The sequence below is a fragment of the Mastomys coucha genome, unplaced genomic scaffold (genome assembly GCF_008632895.1).
Source record: "Mastomys coucha isolate ucsf_1 unplaced genomic scaffold, UCSF_Mcou_1 pScaffold13, whole genome shotgun sequence".
Lineage (NCBI taxonomy): Eukaryota > Metazoa > Chordata > Mammalia > Rodentia > Muridae > Mastomys > Mastomys coucha.
This window is the reverse complement of record NW_022196895.1, coordinates 13,816,644-13,832,885: the sequence shown is the minus strand read 5'-3', so window position 1 is coordinate 13,832,885 and position 16,242 is coordinate 13,816,644.

Below are 16,242 nucleotides of genomic sequence, written 5' to 3'. Positions count from 1 at the left end.
TATTTGTCAAAAAATTCCATGTTGTAATTATTTTCAACATGCTAGTAATACTTTTTATCCATCCTTCAGTTAGGATATATCTAGGTTGTTATTAGTTTCTGGTCATTGTGAGAAAACCTGTTATGAACATAGTTGAACAAGGTATAATGGAGTACCCTTTGGGTGTATACCCAGTGGAAGTATTGCTAGGTCTGGAGGTAGATTGATTCCTAGTTAAAAAACAAACAAAAACAACAAAACTCCATACGAATTTCCAAAGTGGAAATATAGGTTGGTACTCCCACCAGCAGTGGAGGATTCTCCTATTGTTCCACATCCTCACCAGCATGAGCCTTCACTTGTGTTTTTGCTCTTAGGCATTCTGACAGGTGTAAGATGCAATCTTAAAGTTGTTTTGATTTTGATTTCCCTGATGGCTAAGGATGTTCAATATTTCTTTAAGTGTTTCTCAGCTATTTGAGATTCCTCTGTTGAAAATGCTCTATTTAGATCTGTACCCCATTTTTCTTGGGTTGTTTAGTGTGCTGATGTATAGTTTCTTGAGTTCTTTGCATATTTTAGATATTAGCCTACAGTCAAGTGTGGAGTCGGTGAAAATTTATTTCCATTCTGTGGGCTGCCATTTTGTCCTATTGACAGTGTCCTTTACTTTATAGAAGCTTTGCAGTTTCATGTGATCAAGGCTATTTCCAATTTTCTCTTCTATCAGGTTCAGTATATTTGATTTTTGATCTACTTGGATTTAAGTTTTTGTGCTGAGTGATAGACATGGATCTATTTGCATTCTTCTACATGCCAACATCAAGTTAGACCAGCAGTATACATTGGAGATGCTTTTTTTTTTAGCCATCGTATACTTATGGCTTCTCTATCAAATATTAGGTATCTATAGGTGTGTAGATTTACACCTGTGACTTCAATTCAATAACATTGATCATTGTCCAATGTCTGTTTTTATACTGATACTATGATTTTGTCTTTGTTTTTGTTTGTTTGTTTGTTTTGCTCAGTAGTACAGCTTGAAATTCTTTTATTGTATAGGAATGTTTTAACTATCTATTTTTTTTTTCATAAGAATTTGAGAGTTGCTCTTTTAAGGTCTGCAAAGAATTGTGTTGGAATTTTGATGGGTATGGCATTGAATCTGTAGATTACTTTTGATAGGATGACCATTTTTACAATGTTAATCTTATCCATCCATGTGTATGGTAGGTCTTTCCATATTGTAACATCTTCAATTTCCTTTTTTAAAGACTTGAAGTTTTATCATACACATCTTTCACTGGCTTGGTTAGGTTACCCCAATATTTTTTGCATCAATATTCATGAGGAAAATTGATCTGAATTCCACATTTTGTTGAATATTTCTGTGGATTGAGTATCAGTCTAAATGTAGCCTCATAAAATGAATTGGCAATATACCTTCTGTTTCTATTTTGTAGAATAATTAGAGTGTTGATATTAGCTTGACTTCGAAAGTTTAGTAGAATTCTGCCTAAAAACATCTTGTCCTGGGCATTTGTGGTTGTTGTTGTTGTCGTTACTCTTTTAATAACTGCTTTTCTTTACTTTGGATTATAGATAATCTAAGTTGTTTATCTGATATTGATTTAACTTTGCTAAGTGTTATCTATTGAGAAAAATTATTCCTTTTTACAGATTTTTCAGTATTGTGGAGTACAGGTTTTTGAGGCATGATGTAAGGATTCTTTGGATTTCCTCAGAGTCTGTTGCTATATCTCCCTTTTAATTTCTGATTTTGTTAATTTAGATATTCCCTCTCTGTCTTTTGGTTTGGATGTCTATCTTGTTGATTTTCTCAGAGGCAACATTTTGTTTCATTGATTCTTTGCATTGTTTCTATTTTTATTGTATTCAGTCTTCAGTTAATTATGTCTGGGTATATTTTCTTCTTTTTGTTGTACAGTGCTTTGTTGTGGTATTAAGTTGCTAGTATAATATGTTTCCAGTTTCATTATGAAGGCACTTAGTGTTATGAACTTTTCTTTTGGCACTGCCTTCAACATGTCCTGTAAGTTGTATATGTTGTGCATTAATTTTCATTGAGTTCTAAGAGGATTTTAATTTCTTTTATTATTTCTCCTTTAATCAAGTAGTGATTCTGTCAGGAGCTGTTCCGTTCTATGATTTAGCTGTTGTATCTTTTGTTCATATTCAACTTTAATCCATGGTGGTCTGAAAGGGTACAAGGGGTTATTTCAATCTTCTTGAATCTGTTGAGACTTGCTTTATGACAAAGTGTCATGGAGGAGGTACACAGGAAGTTGACTATGCTTGCCACACGTTGTCGCTGGGCAGGTGTTGGACCTTAGGAAAGCTTTGGGACACCACTGGGAAGGGGGTTGTGGGTGGGAAAGTGCAGCCTGAGGTATGGGACATCCAGAACTGATTAGGGGCTCCTAGGGCCTGCAAAGAGGCTGAAGCTGTGGGGTTCTAAAGCTCTTGGACACTCAGGCACCACTGGAAGTCGCTGAAGAGCTGAAAATGGAATCTGCGACCAGGAGGAAAAGGGGGAGCTCCAGTTGCTCCAATGGGGTTGAGGTCCTTGGCTTGATGGCTGTCAGCTTGGGCTCAGTGGCACTCATGCTAGGAGTGTAGAGAGGCCTTCTACGGGAGACTAGACAGTGGCTCTACAGGAAAAGGCCTTCTCCATGACTCCTCTCCTCAGATCCCAATGAAAAGAGGCCATCCATAATTTTAAGGCATTTATTGTCATGGTAGAAAGAGGATGTATAAAACCATAGCTCACTTCTCAGGGTGGGCCTAAGACACCTTTTAGAGGGAGGAATGTCTGGGAAGGAAAGTTTATTGGCTAAGCACTCCAGGTCTTTAGATACCTCATTAAAATGGAGAGCTGTCTTGAGCCTATATGACCACAGGTCATGTCCTTTACATGTGGAGGGCCTTGGAGCATTGCCCTTATGGCCACAAATCTATGGGGGCTGAGGTTAGTGATAGGAACTTGGTGCCTGGGAGCAGGCAAAGCTCCTACCATTCCTTCAAGGTCTCCGGGGCTTCTAGCCTTAGCTCAGCTGGGGACCACACTACCTTTCACAGTCCCATAGCAAAGTATGTAGTCAGTTTTGGAAAATGTCTCATGAGGTGCTGAGAAGAAGGTATATATATATATATATATACACACACACATATATATATATGTGTATATATATATGTGTGTGTGTGAATACACATACAGATATACAGATATATGTATCTGTATATCTATACATATCTATATACATATATGCATATATACATATATATGTATATATACACACATAGTATTTGGGTGACATGGCCTCTAGATGTCTATTAGGTCTTTTTGATTTATAACATCTGTTAACTCTATTATTTCTCCATTTAGTTTTTATCAAGGTGACCTGTCAATTATTAAGAGTAGGTGTACTGGCTATTTTTGTGTGTCAACTTGACACAGGCTGGAGTTATCACAGAGAAGGGAGCTTCAGTTGGGGAAGTGCCTCCATGAGACCCAGCTGTGGGGCATTTTCTCAATTATTGATCAAGGGGGTAGGGCCCCTTGTGGGTGGTGCCGTCCCTGGGCTGGAAGTTTTGGGCTCTATAAGAGAGCAGGCTGAGCAAGCCAGGAGAAGCAAGCCAGTAAGAAACATCCCTCTATGGCCTCTGCATCAGCTCCTGTTTCCTGACCTGCTTGAGTTCCAGTCCTGACTTCCTTGGTGATATACAGCAATACGGAAGTAAGCCGAATAAACAACCCTTTCCTCCCCAACTTGTTTCTTGGTCATGATGTTGTGCAGGAATAGAAACCCTGACTAAGACAGTAGGGTATTGACATATTCCATTATTAATGAGTGATATTGACGTATTATTTAAGCTTTAGTAATATTTCTTTTACAAATGCATGTGCCCTTGCAATTGAGGCATAGGTGTTGACAAATTGAAAGACCATCTTGATGGATTTTTCTTTTGATGAGTACAAGTATCCTTCCCTATCTCTTTTTACTAATTTTGGTTTGGTTGATTTTGCTGGATATTAGAAAAGATACATCAACTTGTTTCTTGGACACATTTGCTTGAAAATAATTTTTTTCAATCCTTCACCCATAGGTAATGTTTATTTTTAATGTTGTTGCATGCAGCAAAAGGCTGGGTCCTGACTTCATAACCATTCTGTTTGCTTGTGTCATTTTACTGGAAAATTACGTCCTTTGTTATTGAGAGATTTAATGATCAATGATGGCTAATTTTATTTGTTTTAGTGGTGGTAGAATTTCTCTCCCTCCCTCCCTCCCTCCCCCCCTCCCTCCCCCCCCCTGTGTGTGTGTGTGTGTGTGTGTGTGTGTGTGTGTGTGTGTGTGTTTCTTTTCTTTGGGTTTTCCTGATATGGGATTTTTTATTGCCTCTGTTATCATGGTTGCAGTTAACCTCCATGAATTTGAGTTTTCCTATAGTACCTACTGTGGGGCTGGGATTATGGATAAGTATTGTTTAAATTTGAGTTTGTCATGAAATGTTCTATTTTTCCACCCATGGTATTTAAACATTACACTGGATCTGATAGCCTGGGCTGCCATCTATGGTCTTTTAGAGTTTTCAAGACATTTTTCGAGGTCCTTCTGGCTTTTAGATTCTTCATTGAGAGGCTGAGCATAATTCTAGTATGCCTGACATTATATGTTATTTGGCCTTTTTCTTGTGCAACTTTTAATATTCTTTTCTGTTTCATATGTTTACTGCTCTGATTATTATGTGACATAGGGACATTATTTTCTGGTCCAATCTTTTTGGTGTTCTATAATGTTCTTGTACTTTTACAGAAATGTCCTTCTTATAGTTAGGGAAATTATCTTCTATAATTTTATTAAATACATTTACTGAGTTTTTGATCTGTGATTCTTCTCCTTTATGTATTTTTATAATTCTTAGGGTTGATCTTTCATAATATCCCATATTTCATGGTCTTTTTTGTGTAAATGGGTTTTTTGGTTTTGGATTTAATATTTTCTGATGAATGTTTCTTCTATTTATCTTCTATGCCTGTGATTCTCTTTTCTATTTCTTGTACTCTGTCAGTGACACTTGTAGTTCCTGTTCTCTTCCCTAGGTTTCCCATCGCCAGGATTTTGTGTGTGTGTGTGTGTGTGTGTGTGTTTTCTTTATTGCTTCTATTTCCATTTTCAGGTTTTAACAGTTTCCTTTCCTCTTTGTTTCCCTGTTGGCTTTCTTGGCACTATTCAAAGGTTTTATTGATTTCATCCATTTTGGGGGGTCTTTTTTCTTTATTTTTTAAATGGATTTTATTTCCTCTTTAAAGACCTCTATCATCTTAATAAACTTGGTTTAAAAGTCATTTCTTGTTCTTCAACACTGTTGCAATATTCAGGTCTTGATGTGCAGCATAACTGAGTTCTGGTAGTGACATATTGCCCTGACTATTTTTTACTGTGTTCTTAGACTTGCGTTTAGTTACCTGAGTTTCAAACGGTTATAGTTCTAGACGCTAATTACCAATTTTGTCTTTGTTGAATGAGTGTTTTGGTCTTCCGTTTCTCTTTCCTCTTTGGTCTGCTAGTCTTTGCAGCAGCAATTTCTATTAGCTGGCATGACCTCTGATCTAGTAAGGAGTCTCTATCCAAGTTGGGAGAGAATTTCTGGTGGCTTGCTTGACCTTTCGTGTAGCATGGCATCTCTACCAGAGAGCAGAGGATGGAATGTGATCAGGAGAGGAGTGGGGACTAGGGACACTGAGTGAATATAGGAGGGCTGATGGTAGGTCACCTATCTGTATTTCATTTCTGGTGGCCAGTGTGGTCTCTTGTTCAGCAGGAAATCTATTCCTGCAATCATCTATCTTTTTTCTTCTTTGCTTGGCCTGCACATGTTCTTCAAACTGTCATCGCCTGTACCAGTTCTTCTGAATGGTGTGGCCTGCACCTGGACAGAGAACCTCTGCCTGAGTTGATGGGAGAGTATTGGGTTAGGTATAGACATTGGAATTTATCTTTTGGAACCAAATATCAGGAGTGTGTTAGTTTGACTGACAGTTGGGTCACTCATCTGTTCTGCTGACTTTTTTGCTCTGTACCTGAGCAGTAGAAGTCCACCATAGTGGGGGCAGGGGCACAGCAACATGCAGGTAGTGATGCAGGATAGTGTTGCGGGCAATGGAAGGGGTCTTAGGGAACTGAATCTAGAATCTAGGGAGGAGGCCTAGTTCCATGGACAGACAGGTCACTCACCTGTTCTTCTGACTCCATGTTTGCTACTGTGTGGATAGAGTGGTCAGAGGACAACTTTGGTCTTCAACTCTCACCCTGCTTTGAGTCCGGATCCTTCTCTTTACTTGTTGACTTATCCATTGTGGCTAACCTATGAACTTCCAGGGATTCTCCTGTCTTTACCACCTATCACACTAAAAGACATGGATTTTGAGAATTAGAACTCAGGTCTTTATGGCTGTGCAACAAACACTGTATATATTGAGACATTTCCCCGGCCTCAACCCTCTGGAAACTTAGATGTAATTTAGAGCAACTTGCCTTTCTCAAGTGGAGTCTATTTATACTATCCCATTCTGAAAAGGAACTGAAAAGGAAACATTATCTTTCCCCATTGTGATTCAGGTTAAAAAATGTTAAATATCTTCCAAATAGATTATCTCTTTTGTCTTGAAAGGACTCAGTTATTGTAGGAGGAGTGGCAGGCCCCAGTGACAAAGTGGTGGCCTCTCTGCATAAATGTCAGACATGAATGTAACTTCCAAATGAGGACCTAATTGAAGGCTGACTGAGAGCCTAAATTGGTGATGCAGATTGGTGATGCACACAATGCCAGCCAATCAGTAACTGCCACTTGGAAGAGGTGATTGCTTGGAACCAATAGGACCTAGGTGGAGGGTATAAAAGGCACTCACTGAGAATTAATGAATAAGCTTGCAGCAGAGTTCTCACCTCCTACATGAGTCTGAACCATTAAGCACCACCTCAACCTCAGCCTTCACGTGTGAGTACAGTTGGGTGACAAGGATACAAGCAACAATTTATGAGTAATTAATGATTAATTATTATATTATATTATTATTATATTCCAATGATTAAATACTATATTACACATCCTTGCCTAAATACTAACCTTGACTAACCTAGATCTCTGGCTTACTTAACAGACTTAAAGAAAGAAACAAAATTTGGAATATAGTGTCAAGATTCCCTACTTAAATAATCAAAAGAGATCCACACGCTAAAGGAATCTCCTGAGAGCATAGCAAGGCACCACTTTCTTCCATGTAGACTTTATTTCTCTCAATATTTTATCCTGATTACTTGCTTTCTGGTATCAGACAATGGATTCTAAGATAGACACCTTGCAATTTATCACTGTGTGTTCCTTCTGTTTACAAACTCCTTCTGCTCAGTTGATGAAGACTATGTACTCACCTGGCACCAATTCGCCTGTCCTGTATACACTTTTCCAGGGATCAGGTGTCACAACTTGATTTCTTCATTCTTGCCTTCAGCTTGGTCTGAAAACTTGCTTAGGCAAGTATAATTTGATAAAAGTGATTTGGGAAAACTACGAAAACCAAGACTTAAAGAAATGCAAGTTGTATTTGTGCCTATCTTAGAATGGAACAGTCTCAAACCCATCACAAGGGAACACCTCATGGTAGAGTACCAACATGCTCTATGGACTGATCCTACTAAGGATCCACCACCAGTTAGAATCTGTTTATGTAAGAAATGAGCTTTAATGTTTTAATCTCAGCTGATACCCAGAAAGCTCAAAGTGGAAGAAGACTCCCTCAACTGAGTTCAGCTATTTTGCAGTATTGGGGGAGAAATGAAAACATGATTATTTTAATCTTTAATCTTTAATTGTTATACAACAGGATAAAGTTATAGTATGGGATCACAGTGTGATTTTAACTTTCCTTATCATTAGAGGGGTTGAAAAACAGAATTCAAAAAAATATTGCTTTCTCTTGAAATCAACTAAGACAAAGCAATGAATTGCCTGGGTTGTTGGCTAGGGAAGAAAATATTTGACTAGAAACAAATTAAGCACTTTTCTGATCAATATGTTATGGTGCATTGCCAGAGTTAAGGGGAACAATATGAGAGAAAGGTTACAAGAAGTCTAGCCATCTTTTGTTAGATTAAAAATACAGGAATTAGTTCCCAATATATAGTGGCAAAATATGTTTAGATTACTTATTGTCATTTCTATGGCAATTAAGATGCATTACTAAGGTGCTCAAGGGTATATATTTAAATAAAAAATTTTCTATGATTTTAATTAAGAACTGAGAAAAACACTAATATAAGTTTATTAATTTTTAATTTAACAGACAAAACACAAATAGAGTTGTACTATATAACTTGAACAATTGCTTATAAAAATTACAAATTTATACAAAGAACATGAGCAAGAAGTTGTGCCGTGTAAAATATGAAAAGGCTTGTGCAATATCTGGATATCATGAAAAAATAGAGACCAACAAAAACCACTTATAAATGGAAGCATCCATCTAGTTCTATTCTAGCTTGTATAACAATATGAAATAAATGACTCTGAAAATTTAATTGTAATATTTGAGAGATAGATCTAATTAATGAATAAGTAGGTTAAAGAAAGGAAACAGTCATTCTTGCCTTTGAGTCATGTTTTGAGTTTGTATTGCATTTAGCTAAACAATTTCTCAGCCTCATATATAAGTCATTTCTGAGATTGACCATAGACATAGACCATTCATTCCTAAAAATCTTTGGCTCATAGTTCTGAGACTATGGTTAGGGAATGTTAAGTCAAAGTAGCAAATTTTCTTTAAGTAGTGAATGTGTGAACCAAAAAGAAGGAAGAAGGTTCACAGAGAGCATACTGAAGTCTTGTATACATAGAGGTGTATGTTACCAAAAAACCTAAACAAAACAAACAACAAAAAAAAAATATGTCCATTTCTTTGAACACTAACACATTTAAAGAATACTACCCAAGAACTTGCAAGCAGAATTATCAAAGCTATACCAAGCTTCCATGCCACTGGTCAGACTAAGTCTAAAGTGACTAACTCTTGTTTATAGCTCTGCTAATAAAATGTTTTCATCTGGATGTACTTTGACCAAGATAGCCTAACTGTATTGATTTTAAAATGTTCAGTGCATTTTGAAGAGAGCTTAAAATTTATCCTATATTGCATATCAAGTTTGATGCGAACCTAGGACTATGAGAGCTTCTTTCACTCCTGCATAATATATAATGTTCAAAACCAAATTTAAAACAATAAAATGACCTGTCAGCCCAGAGGATACCTTATGAAAAAAATATCTTACGAAATATCTTATGAAAAAAAATTGTCCACATAAGAGAAGCCTTTTTGCACTTTACACAACTCAGCACCTTTTCTTTTCCTAGGACCCTGCCTTCCAGGATGCCAAACTTTCCATTTGTTCTTTTCATGATGTCTCATTATCACACACATCAGGCTGAAAATAAATGTTTAATTTTTCTCTCTGAGGTCTCAAGAATGAAGTCAAACCATGTTGTAGACTGAGTTTTCCCACTAGGGGTTGCCCTGAAGAGGTGGGTGCATGGAGCATGCATTGTTCCAGATTACAGCTCCTGAAGACTTTTGGAAAGCAGCAAAAGTAAACAATCTCAAAGTTCTGGGGCATCTAGTCTCTGTCACTCATCTGTATTGGCTTATGTGTGTGCTTAAGACTGTACTCCAACCTCCGATATCATGTCTTGTTTGGACTGAAAGTGAATCAACAGTCGACAGAAAGACTCTAGTCAACCAGGTAAAACAGGAAAGATGTTTCCAGTGGCCATTTTGAAAAAATTAGAAGTGAACAAACTCACACTTAAGAAAATTCTAGATTTCTGTCAAAAGACACTAAGAAATAGGCAATTGAACCTTAGGATGAATTATTTCATCATGGTTTCTTTTTCTTAATAGTCAGTAGGAATGCTCTACCCTCTGTCTTCAGATAATGTCTTTTGAATTATTTAATTTTTTAAAAATGTTAAAATTGAGTTGTCAATTTTCATTAGAGATAGATGGATAGATTGATCGATAGACAAACAGACAGGAAGAAAAATAGGAAGTAGTGGATTTTTTTACTTCAATCTAATAGGAGCACATTCTTCTTTAACAAAATTGGTTATCTTATCTAAGTATTTGACTATACCTTGAGTTTTTTCCTTGAAAAGTTCTTGGTAATGCAAATATTAGGTGTTTCACTATCTCTTTTCTCATTAATTACTTCAAAAATTGAAGCTTAATTCAATTGTAGTAAAATACAAGCATATATCCACAACACCAATAAAAATAAAAATAACTCCCTGTTGCATGTAATTTTAAAAAAATCCACACTTGTTCCAGCTAGGCTCTGGGGCTAGCAGCAACCTGCATGCTAACTAATGTTTTTCCCACAAATGCCAGGAATGCCTTCCCTGCTGTGCTCTGTGGACAGCCACTGCCCTGTTGTCGATGGGCTTTTGGGCTTTTTCTAAGACCTGTGCCCGCTCTTCTGCCTGGCTTTGCTAAGTCGCCCTGCATCTGTCCCTCCTGAGAACGCCTGGAGCTACCACTCGTGTTCCTTATTCACCGCCGAGACTGCTAAGGCTGCCCCCACAGCTGAAGATGCCCCACAGCTGTACCCTCTTTCTTGCCCACCTGAATTGTCGCCAATGGAAAATACCAGACAATCTTAATATTTAAAATCAGTCAGATGTTACAACCGCTGGGCTCAGAATCTATTGTCCTAAACTCATCAGTCACTCTATGTTGGGATTCTTCCGGTGGCATCTTCAGATGCCACCGGGTCTAACCTGAAGTAGCTGGGCTGTCTCCTCTCCTTCCACCACCTGGTGGAAAAGAGCCTCCTTCTCTATCCTGATCTCCTCTTCTTCTCTTGGACCCGGACCCCAAGCCCCCACCATATCTTCCTCCAACAATTAGCTTCTGCTGTCTTTATTCAGCCAAACAAGTAGAGAAACAGCTAAGGGGAACTCCCCCTACAACTCCTTTTATACTTGCACAATAGAATAGTGAGACTTAGGAGAGGTGACTAAATTAGAACAAAGGCCAACCGCACATAGTCAAAAGTAGCCCACGACCTGCTTTATGAATAGTTACTGAAAAATCAAAGTGCACACACATAAATTTTAATTCTATCTCATTCCTTTTTTTTTCTTGCTCTACTATAACAAGAAAATTTGTGGCAGAGACTAGATCCCCCAGAACTTTGAGACTGTTTACTTTTGCTGTTTTCCAAAAGTCTTCAGGAGCTGTAATCTGGAACAAGGCATGCTCCATGCACCCACCTCTTCAGGGCAACTCCTAGTGGGAAAGCTCAGTCCACGACACGGTTTGACTTCATTCTTGAGACCTCAGAGAGAAAAATTAAACATTCATTTTCAGCCTGATGTGTGTGATAATGAGACATCATGAAAAGAACAAATGGATAGTTTGGCATCCTGGAAGGCAGGGTCCTAGGAAAAGAAAAGGTGCTGAGTTGTATAAAGTACAAAAAGGCTTCTCTTATGTGGACAATATCTTTTTTTCGTAAGATATCCTCTGGGCTGACAGTTCATTTTATTGTTTTAAATTTTGCTTTTGAACATTATATATTATGGAAGAGGGAAAAAAGCTCTCATAGCCGTAGGCAGAGGCGGGCGGATTTCTGAGTCCGAGGCCAGTCTCATCTACAGAGTGAGTTCCAGGACAGCCAGGGCTACACAGAGAAACCCTGTCTTGAAAAACAGAAAAAAAAAACAGACAAAACAAAACAAAAACAAAACAAAGCAAAACAAAATAAGAATTCACAGCAAGTTGCTAGCAAGACCTAAATCTTCGCATTTCTAATTCACATCTTTGAGGTAGAAACTGTTACAACTAGGCTGTATTAATGAGAAATCTGAGATTCAGAGAGGAGAGTAATTTTCTCAAAGCCACTGGTTGTTTGTATCTAATTAAAGATTTCCCTCACTTCAATATCCAATATTTTAAACACAGCAGAAAGAAACACTGACTATTAAGGAATTGAAGAGGAAAAATACTTCAAACTTGGTGTTTTATATCTCATGGGTTTTACATCTGCTTAATTCCATAATTTGTTACTAAAATTTATACCAAATTTTATCAATCTTAGTACATCAGTTGACAAGAATAGAAAACACTTAGAATCAAAATACCAAAAAAAAAAAAAAATGTAAAAATTTGGAGCAGAATTCAGAAAGTACATTTGAGTTTCCATCTGTGGATCTTCTTAAACAAGTAATATTTTGGTTTCTTAGCAAAGTATCTGAAAATACATACAAAATGATGTTATTGAAGGAAATACATGAAGAGATGTTTGTTTCACTATTTTTAGGGCTTCACGGGCCAACTTCTGTTTTTTCTCCTGTTTTTCTCATCACCTAGAATAACTGTATTCAATATGCTTTTGAAAGCATTTCCCATGCTATTAGATCATATAAGTCAGATATCCTCACTTCTTACTGCAGAGGTTACTCGGGGCAGCATAGTCAAGGCCATCACTCATTTGGGTAGTACCACACTGCACATCTTTGAGATTAGGAAAGTCCCTACTGTCTTGGGACGATGCGCACTCACCAACAAGTACCTAGTACACTTTTATTGACATTTCTTTCTAGGTCCTGTGGCTCACCCTGCTCTCTGCTGCACCCAAGACCCAGTCCCTGTTCTAAGAAACAATAACATGGGATTGAGAGGTGATTTAGCAACTAAAATCTGGATTTTTAATCTTTGGTCTAAAAGGAGGACGTCTAGTGCAAAACACAAACCCATCTAATAAGGGACATACTTCTAAGTAAGAGACCTGAGCTTTAAACCATTTATGTTTTATTTGTGTGTGATTGACTTATTTGCCTTGTTATACTATATATAGGTATTTTTAAGTTGAGCCATTGTAAAGAGAAGCAGGCCAACTCTGTCCTGGGAGTCTTGACTAAAGGCACAAATTTATTTTTTAAAAAAATATTTACTTTTCTTTTGTGTAGAGGAGTGCTTTGCTTGCATGTATATAACTTGCCCATTACTTACAGAGGTCAAATTAGTATTCTATATAGTATTCTGTGGAATTGGAAATAATAGTCAATTGTGAGTCAGCATATTAGGTGCTGGGTCCTCTGCAAGACCAATTAGAGTCTTAGTTGCTAAACCATCTCTCAGTCCCATGATTATTGTGGCTATCTTGGCTATTTTGCATCCCATAGGAAGTATGCTAAATTCTCTTGTTTTGAGGGGACCTCCTCACCAAGCCTCACATCCCAAGAAGGCAATTCACAGAAGGTGAAGAATGAAACTGAAGTCTGAACCCTCTTTGCAGGCACTGAGTAAAAATCTTCCAGAAACTGACCTGATAGTTGAACCTTCTTACACATTTAAGCATAGCAAAACCTTAGGAATGGGTTCCACGTGACAATCATCATAACAAACCTTTAGGCACTGCTACATAGAAACTCCCTAGCAAGGTAACAAGGCACCTGTGACTTTTAAATAAGAATGAGTTCTATTGGCTGACAAACAGAGTTCAGGGATAGGGCCTAGAGGAATGGTTTGTGATAAACATAAGTCTCGGTTGTATTGGTAGAGAATGTAGAGTACACAGAACCTTTCTCATACGGATGTGTTCTATTCAATAAGAGATGAAGTTCAGTGTTTGGGTACAAACAATGCACATAGTGCATTCTGTCAACAACTGGCTGTATCACCATATCCAGTTTTTAAATGACCTAAAACAATTTGTCCTTTCAATTACACAAGCCATGATTCCAATTCATTCATTACATTCATGGATTTAAAAAGATACCACTAGTATGTGGTCTCATTGCTTCAGTGTGTGTGTGTGTTGTTTCCTAAGTTCATAAATTATAAATAATACATGTTTATACAAGCTCTATTTTTATCATTTTTCATAGTATACAACTTAAAATCTAATGAACTCAAACATGAAAAATGCATACCTATTTTTGCATTTGAGTTTTGACAGTCAACACTCATAAGGCTTATTTTCACAATAAATTCTTAAGACGTACTGGAATATGAAGCATAAGGCAACTGGAAATTTACAATAAATAAACAATTGATCTTGCTTGCTTTTAGTGGAGTCACTAATTCCTTGAGATAAGGACCAATTCTAGTTGTATAGTAAAGAATGCGTGAGCCTAGAGGCTCAGTGCAGGGGCCTATTTAGGTCTTGCTGATTTACTAATTCATGTGTCATAAATATTTAGGATAAAACACACTTAAAATAGAATAAAAACCCATACATACATGAGTTGAAACACAGGATTTAGTAATGAGTTGAATTTGGCTAGTCTCATACTAATATAAAGCTAAGGTTCATATATATTGTTCATGCTTACTTACAGACTTTTTCAGTTTATTTTTATTCAGCCTGTTTGTTTCAGTTACAATTTTGTTAATAAAAAAAAAAAAGGAAAAGCAGACAGAGGGGGAAAAAGCCCATCAACTAGAAAGCAGGGTACTATGACTAGAGGATAAACTGAGGAAAAATGAGTTGCAATAATCTGTCTATTTAATTTTCCTAGGGGCTTTCTCAGTTTCCAATGCTGGAGATCATTAGGAATGCACTGTTATAATCCCTGCTCACACAGGCAGCCCTATCTCAGCCTTTTTTTCTACAGTTATCTATAGAAGATGGATCGAAACAAGATGAAGTGACTACTGCACTATCATGCAGCTAATATTGTCTGAGGTCTTAGGACCTGAAAGATAGTGAAAATACTGCAGAGCAATAATGTCCTAGTGATTTCCTGTCGACTTGGTCTATCAATCACTGAGAGATGGATGCTGGAGTCTCCAACTGGAGAAGAGGACTTACTCATCATCCCTCCTTTTCCTCTGGCTGTTTTTGCCTCATGTATCTTGATATCTTGTTGCAAGTTAAGTTTTGTTGGATCTTCTTAGAGAACTAAGTCCTTTATCATTTAAGTAAATTCCCTCTCATTATTTCTGATAATTTTATTTGCTATGAAGTTAGTTTTGCCTGAAACCAATAAAGCTACTTCAGCTTTTTAAATTAAGTGTCAGCATGGTACCTCTTGTTCCATTTTCTGTCTCCACTAATTTAAATTGAGCATTTTATAAGATTCCACTTCTTTCCTCTTCGCAGATCAAACATATTTCTCTTTAAATAGCTTGTACTTTTCCTGCATTGCACAGTATGCATTTATACCTCATTTGAGATTGCTTTGACATGCAAATTAGAGGTGCTGTAAGCTCTAACCCCTCCACACATCTCTTATGACAATGCTGTCAGAGATTCCTCTTATTCATGCACTGTTATTACCCAATTTTTTGCTATTGTTATTCTGGACTAACGTTCAGTTAATATATCAACAAGGAAAAATACAAATTTCACTTTATTTTTAATATTAATTTTAAGACTCTAAATTTTTATTATGACTTAATTTTATGAATTTTATCATTTTTATTCTTTCATATCTTATTCTTATTTTGTTTTTTTTAATTAAAACATACACTGTTTGACACCCTTTCTTTTCTTTCCTCCAATCCCTACTAGGTCCTTCTTTAGCTTCCTTTTGAAATCACGTTGTTGTGATGTTGAAAAACATGAACTAATAGCAAGATATTGCAAGCATAAACTTTATTGTATGGCCAGACCAAGCTCACACTTCTCCTTAGTAGGAGAGTGAGGTGCCTAAGTTGTAGCAGAGAAGTTCTTATTCAGGATTTTTGCAATCAAGCAAGTTGTAAGAAAACAGAATATCTGTATTAGGCTTTACCATAGACACAATGTCACAAAATGCAAAATCATTGTGCTCAGTAAGTTTCAGAAACACTTACTTTTTCAAGTCAAGTAAATCTAGATCTCAGATGGTCATTGTGATTTGTTGATTTGAAAACCAGTCTGCACAATAAGAGCACAAATCTCATTTTACCTAAGAAATACAAGAACAAGGATGAAGACTCTGAAAAAATATTCAAAGCTGAACAATGGGGAAGATGGGGGTCCTGTTATTATTTAATCAATATTAAAGTGAATAATGGAGGCAGAACTGGGAGAATCACCATCTAACAAAATCTTTTTTCTTTCATTGTTACTGTTATTTTTCTTTCAAGGCAGTGCAAATAACAACAGATTCTAGATACAAAAACAGATAGTTTTTGTTAAAGTGTAATTGCCATGAATAGAAAGTTCTAGTTTGGAGGATTTTATCTTTCCTCACTTT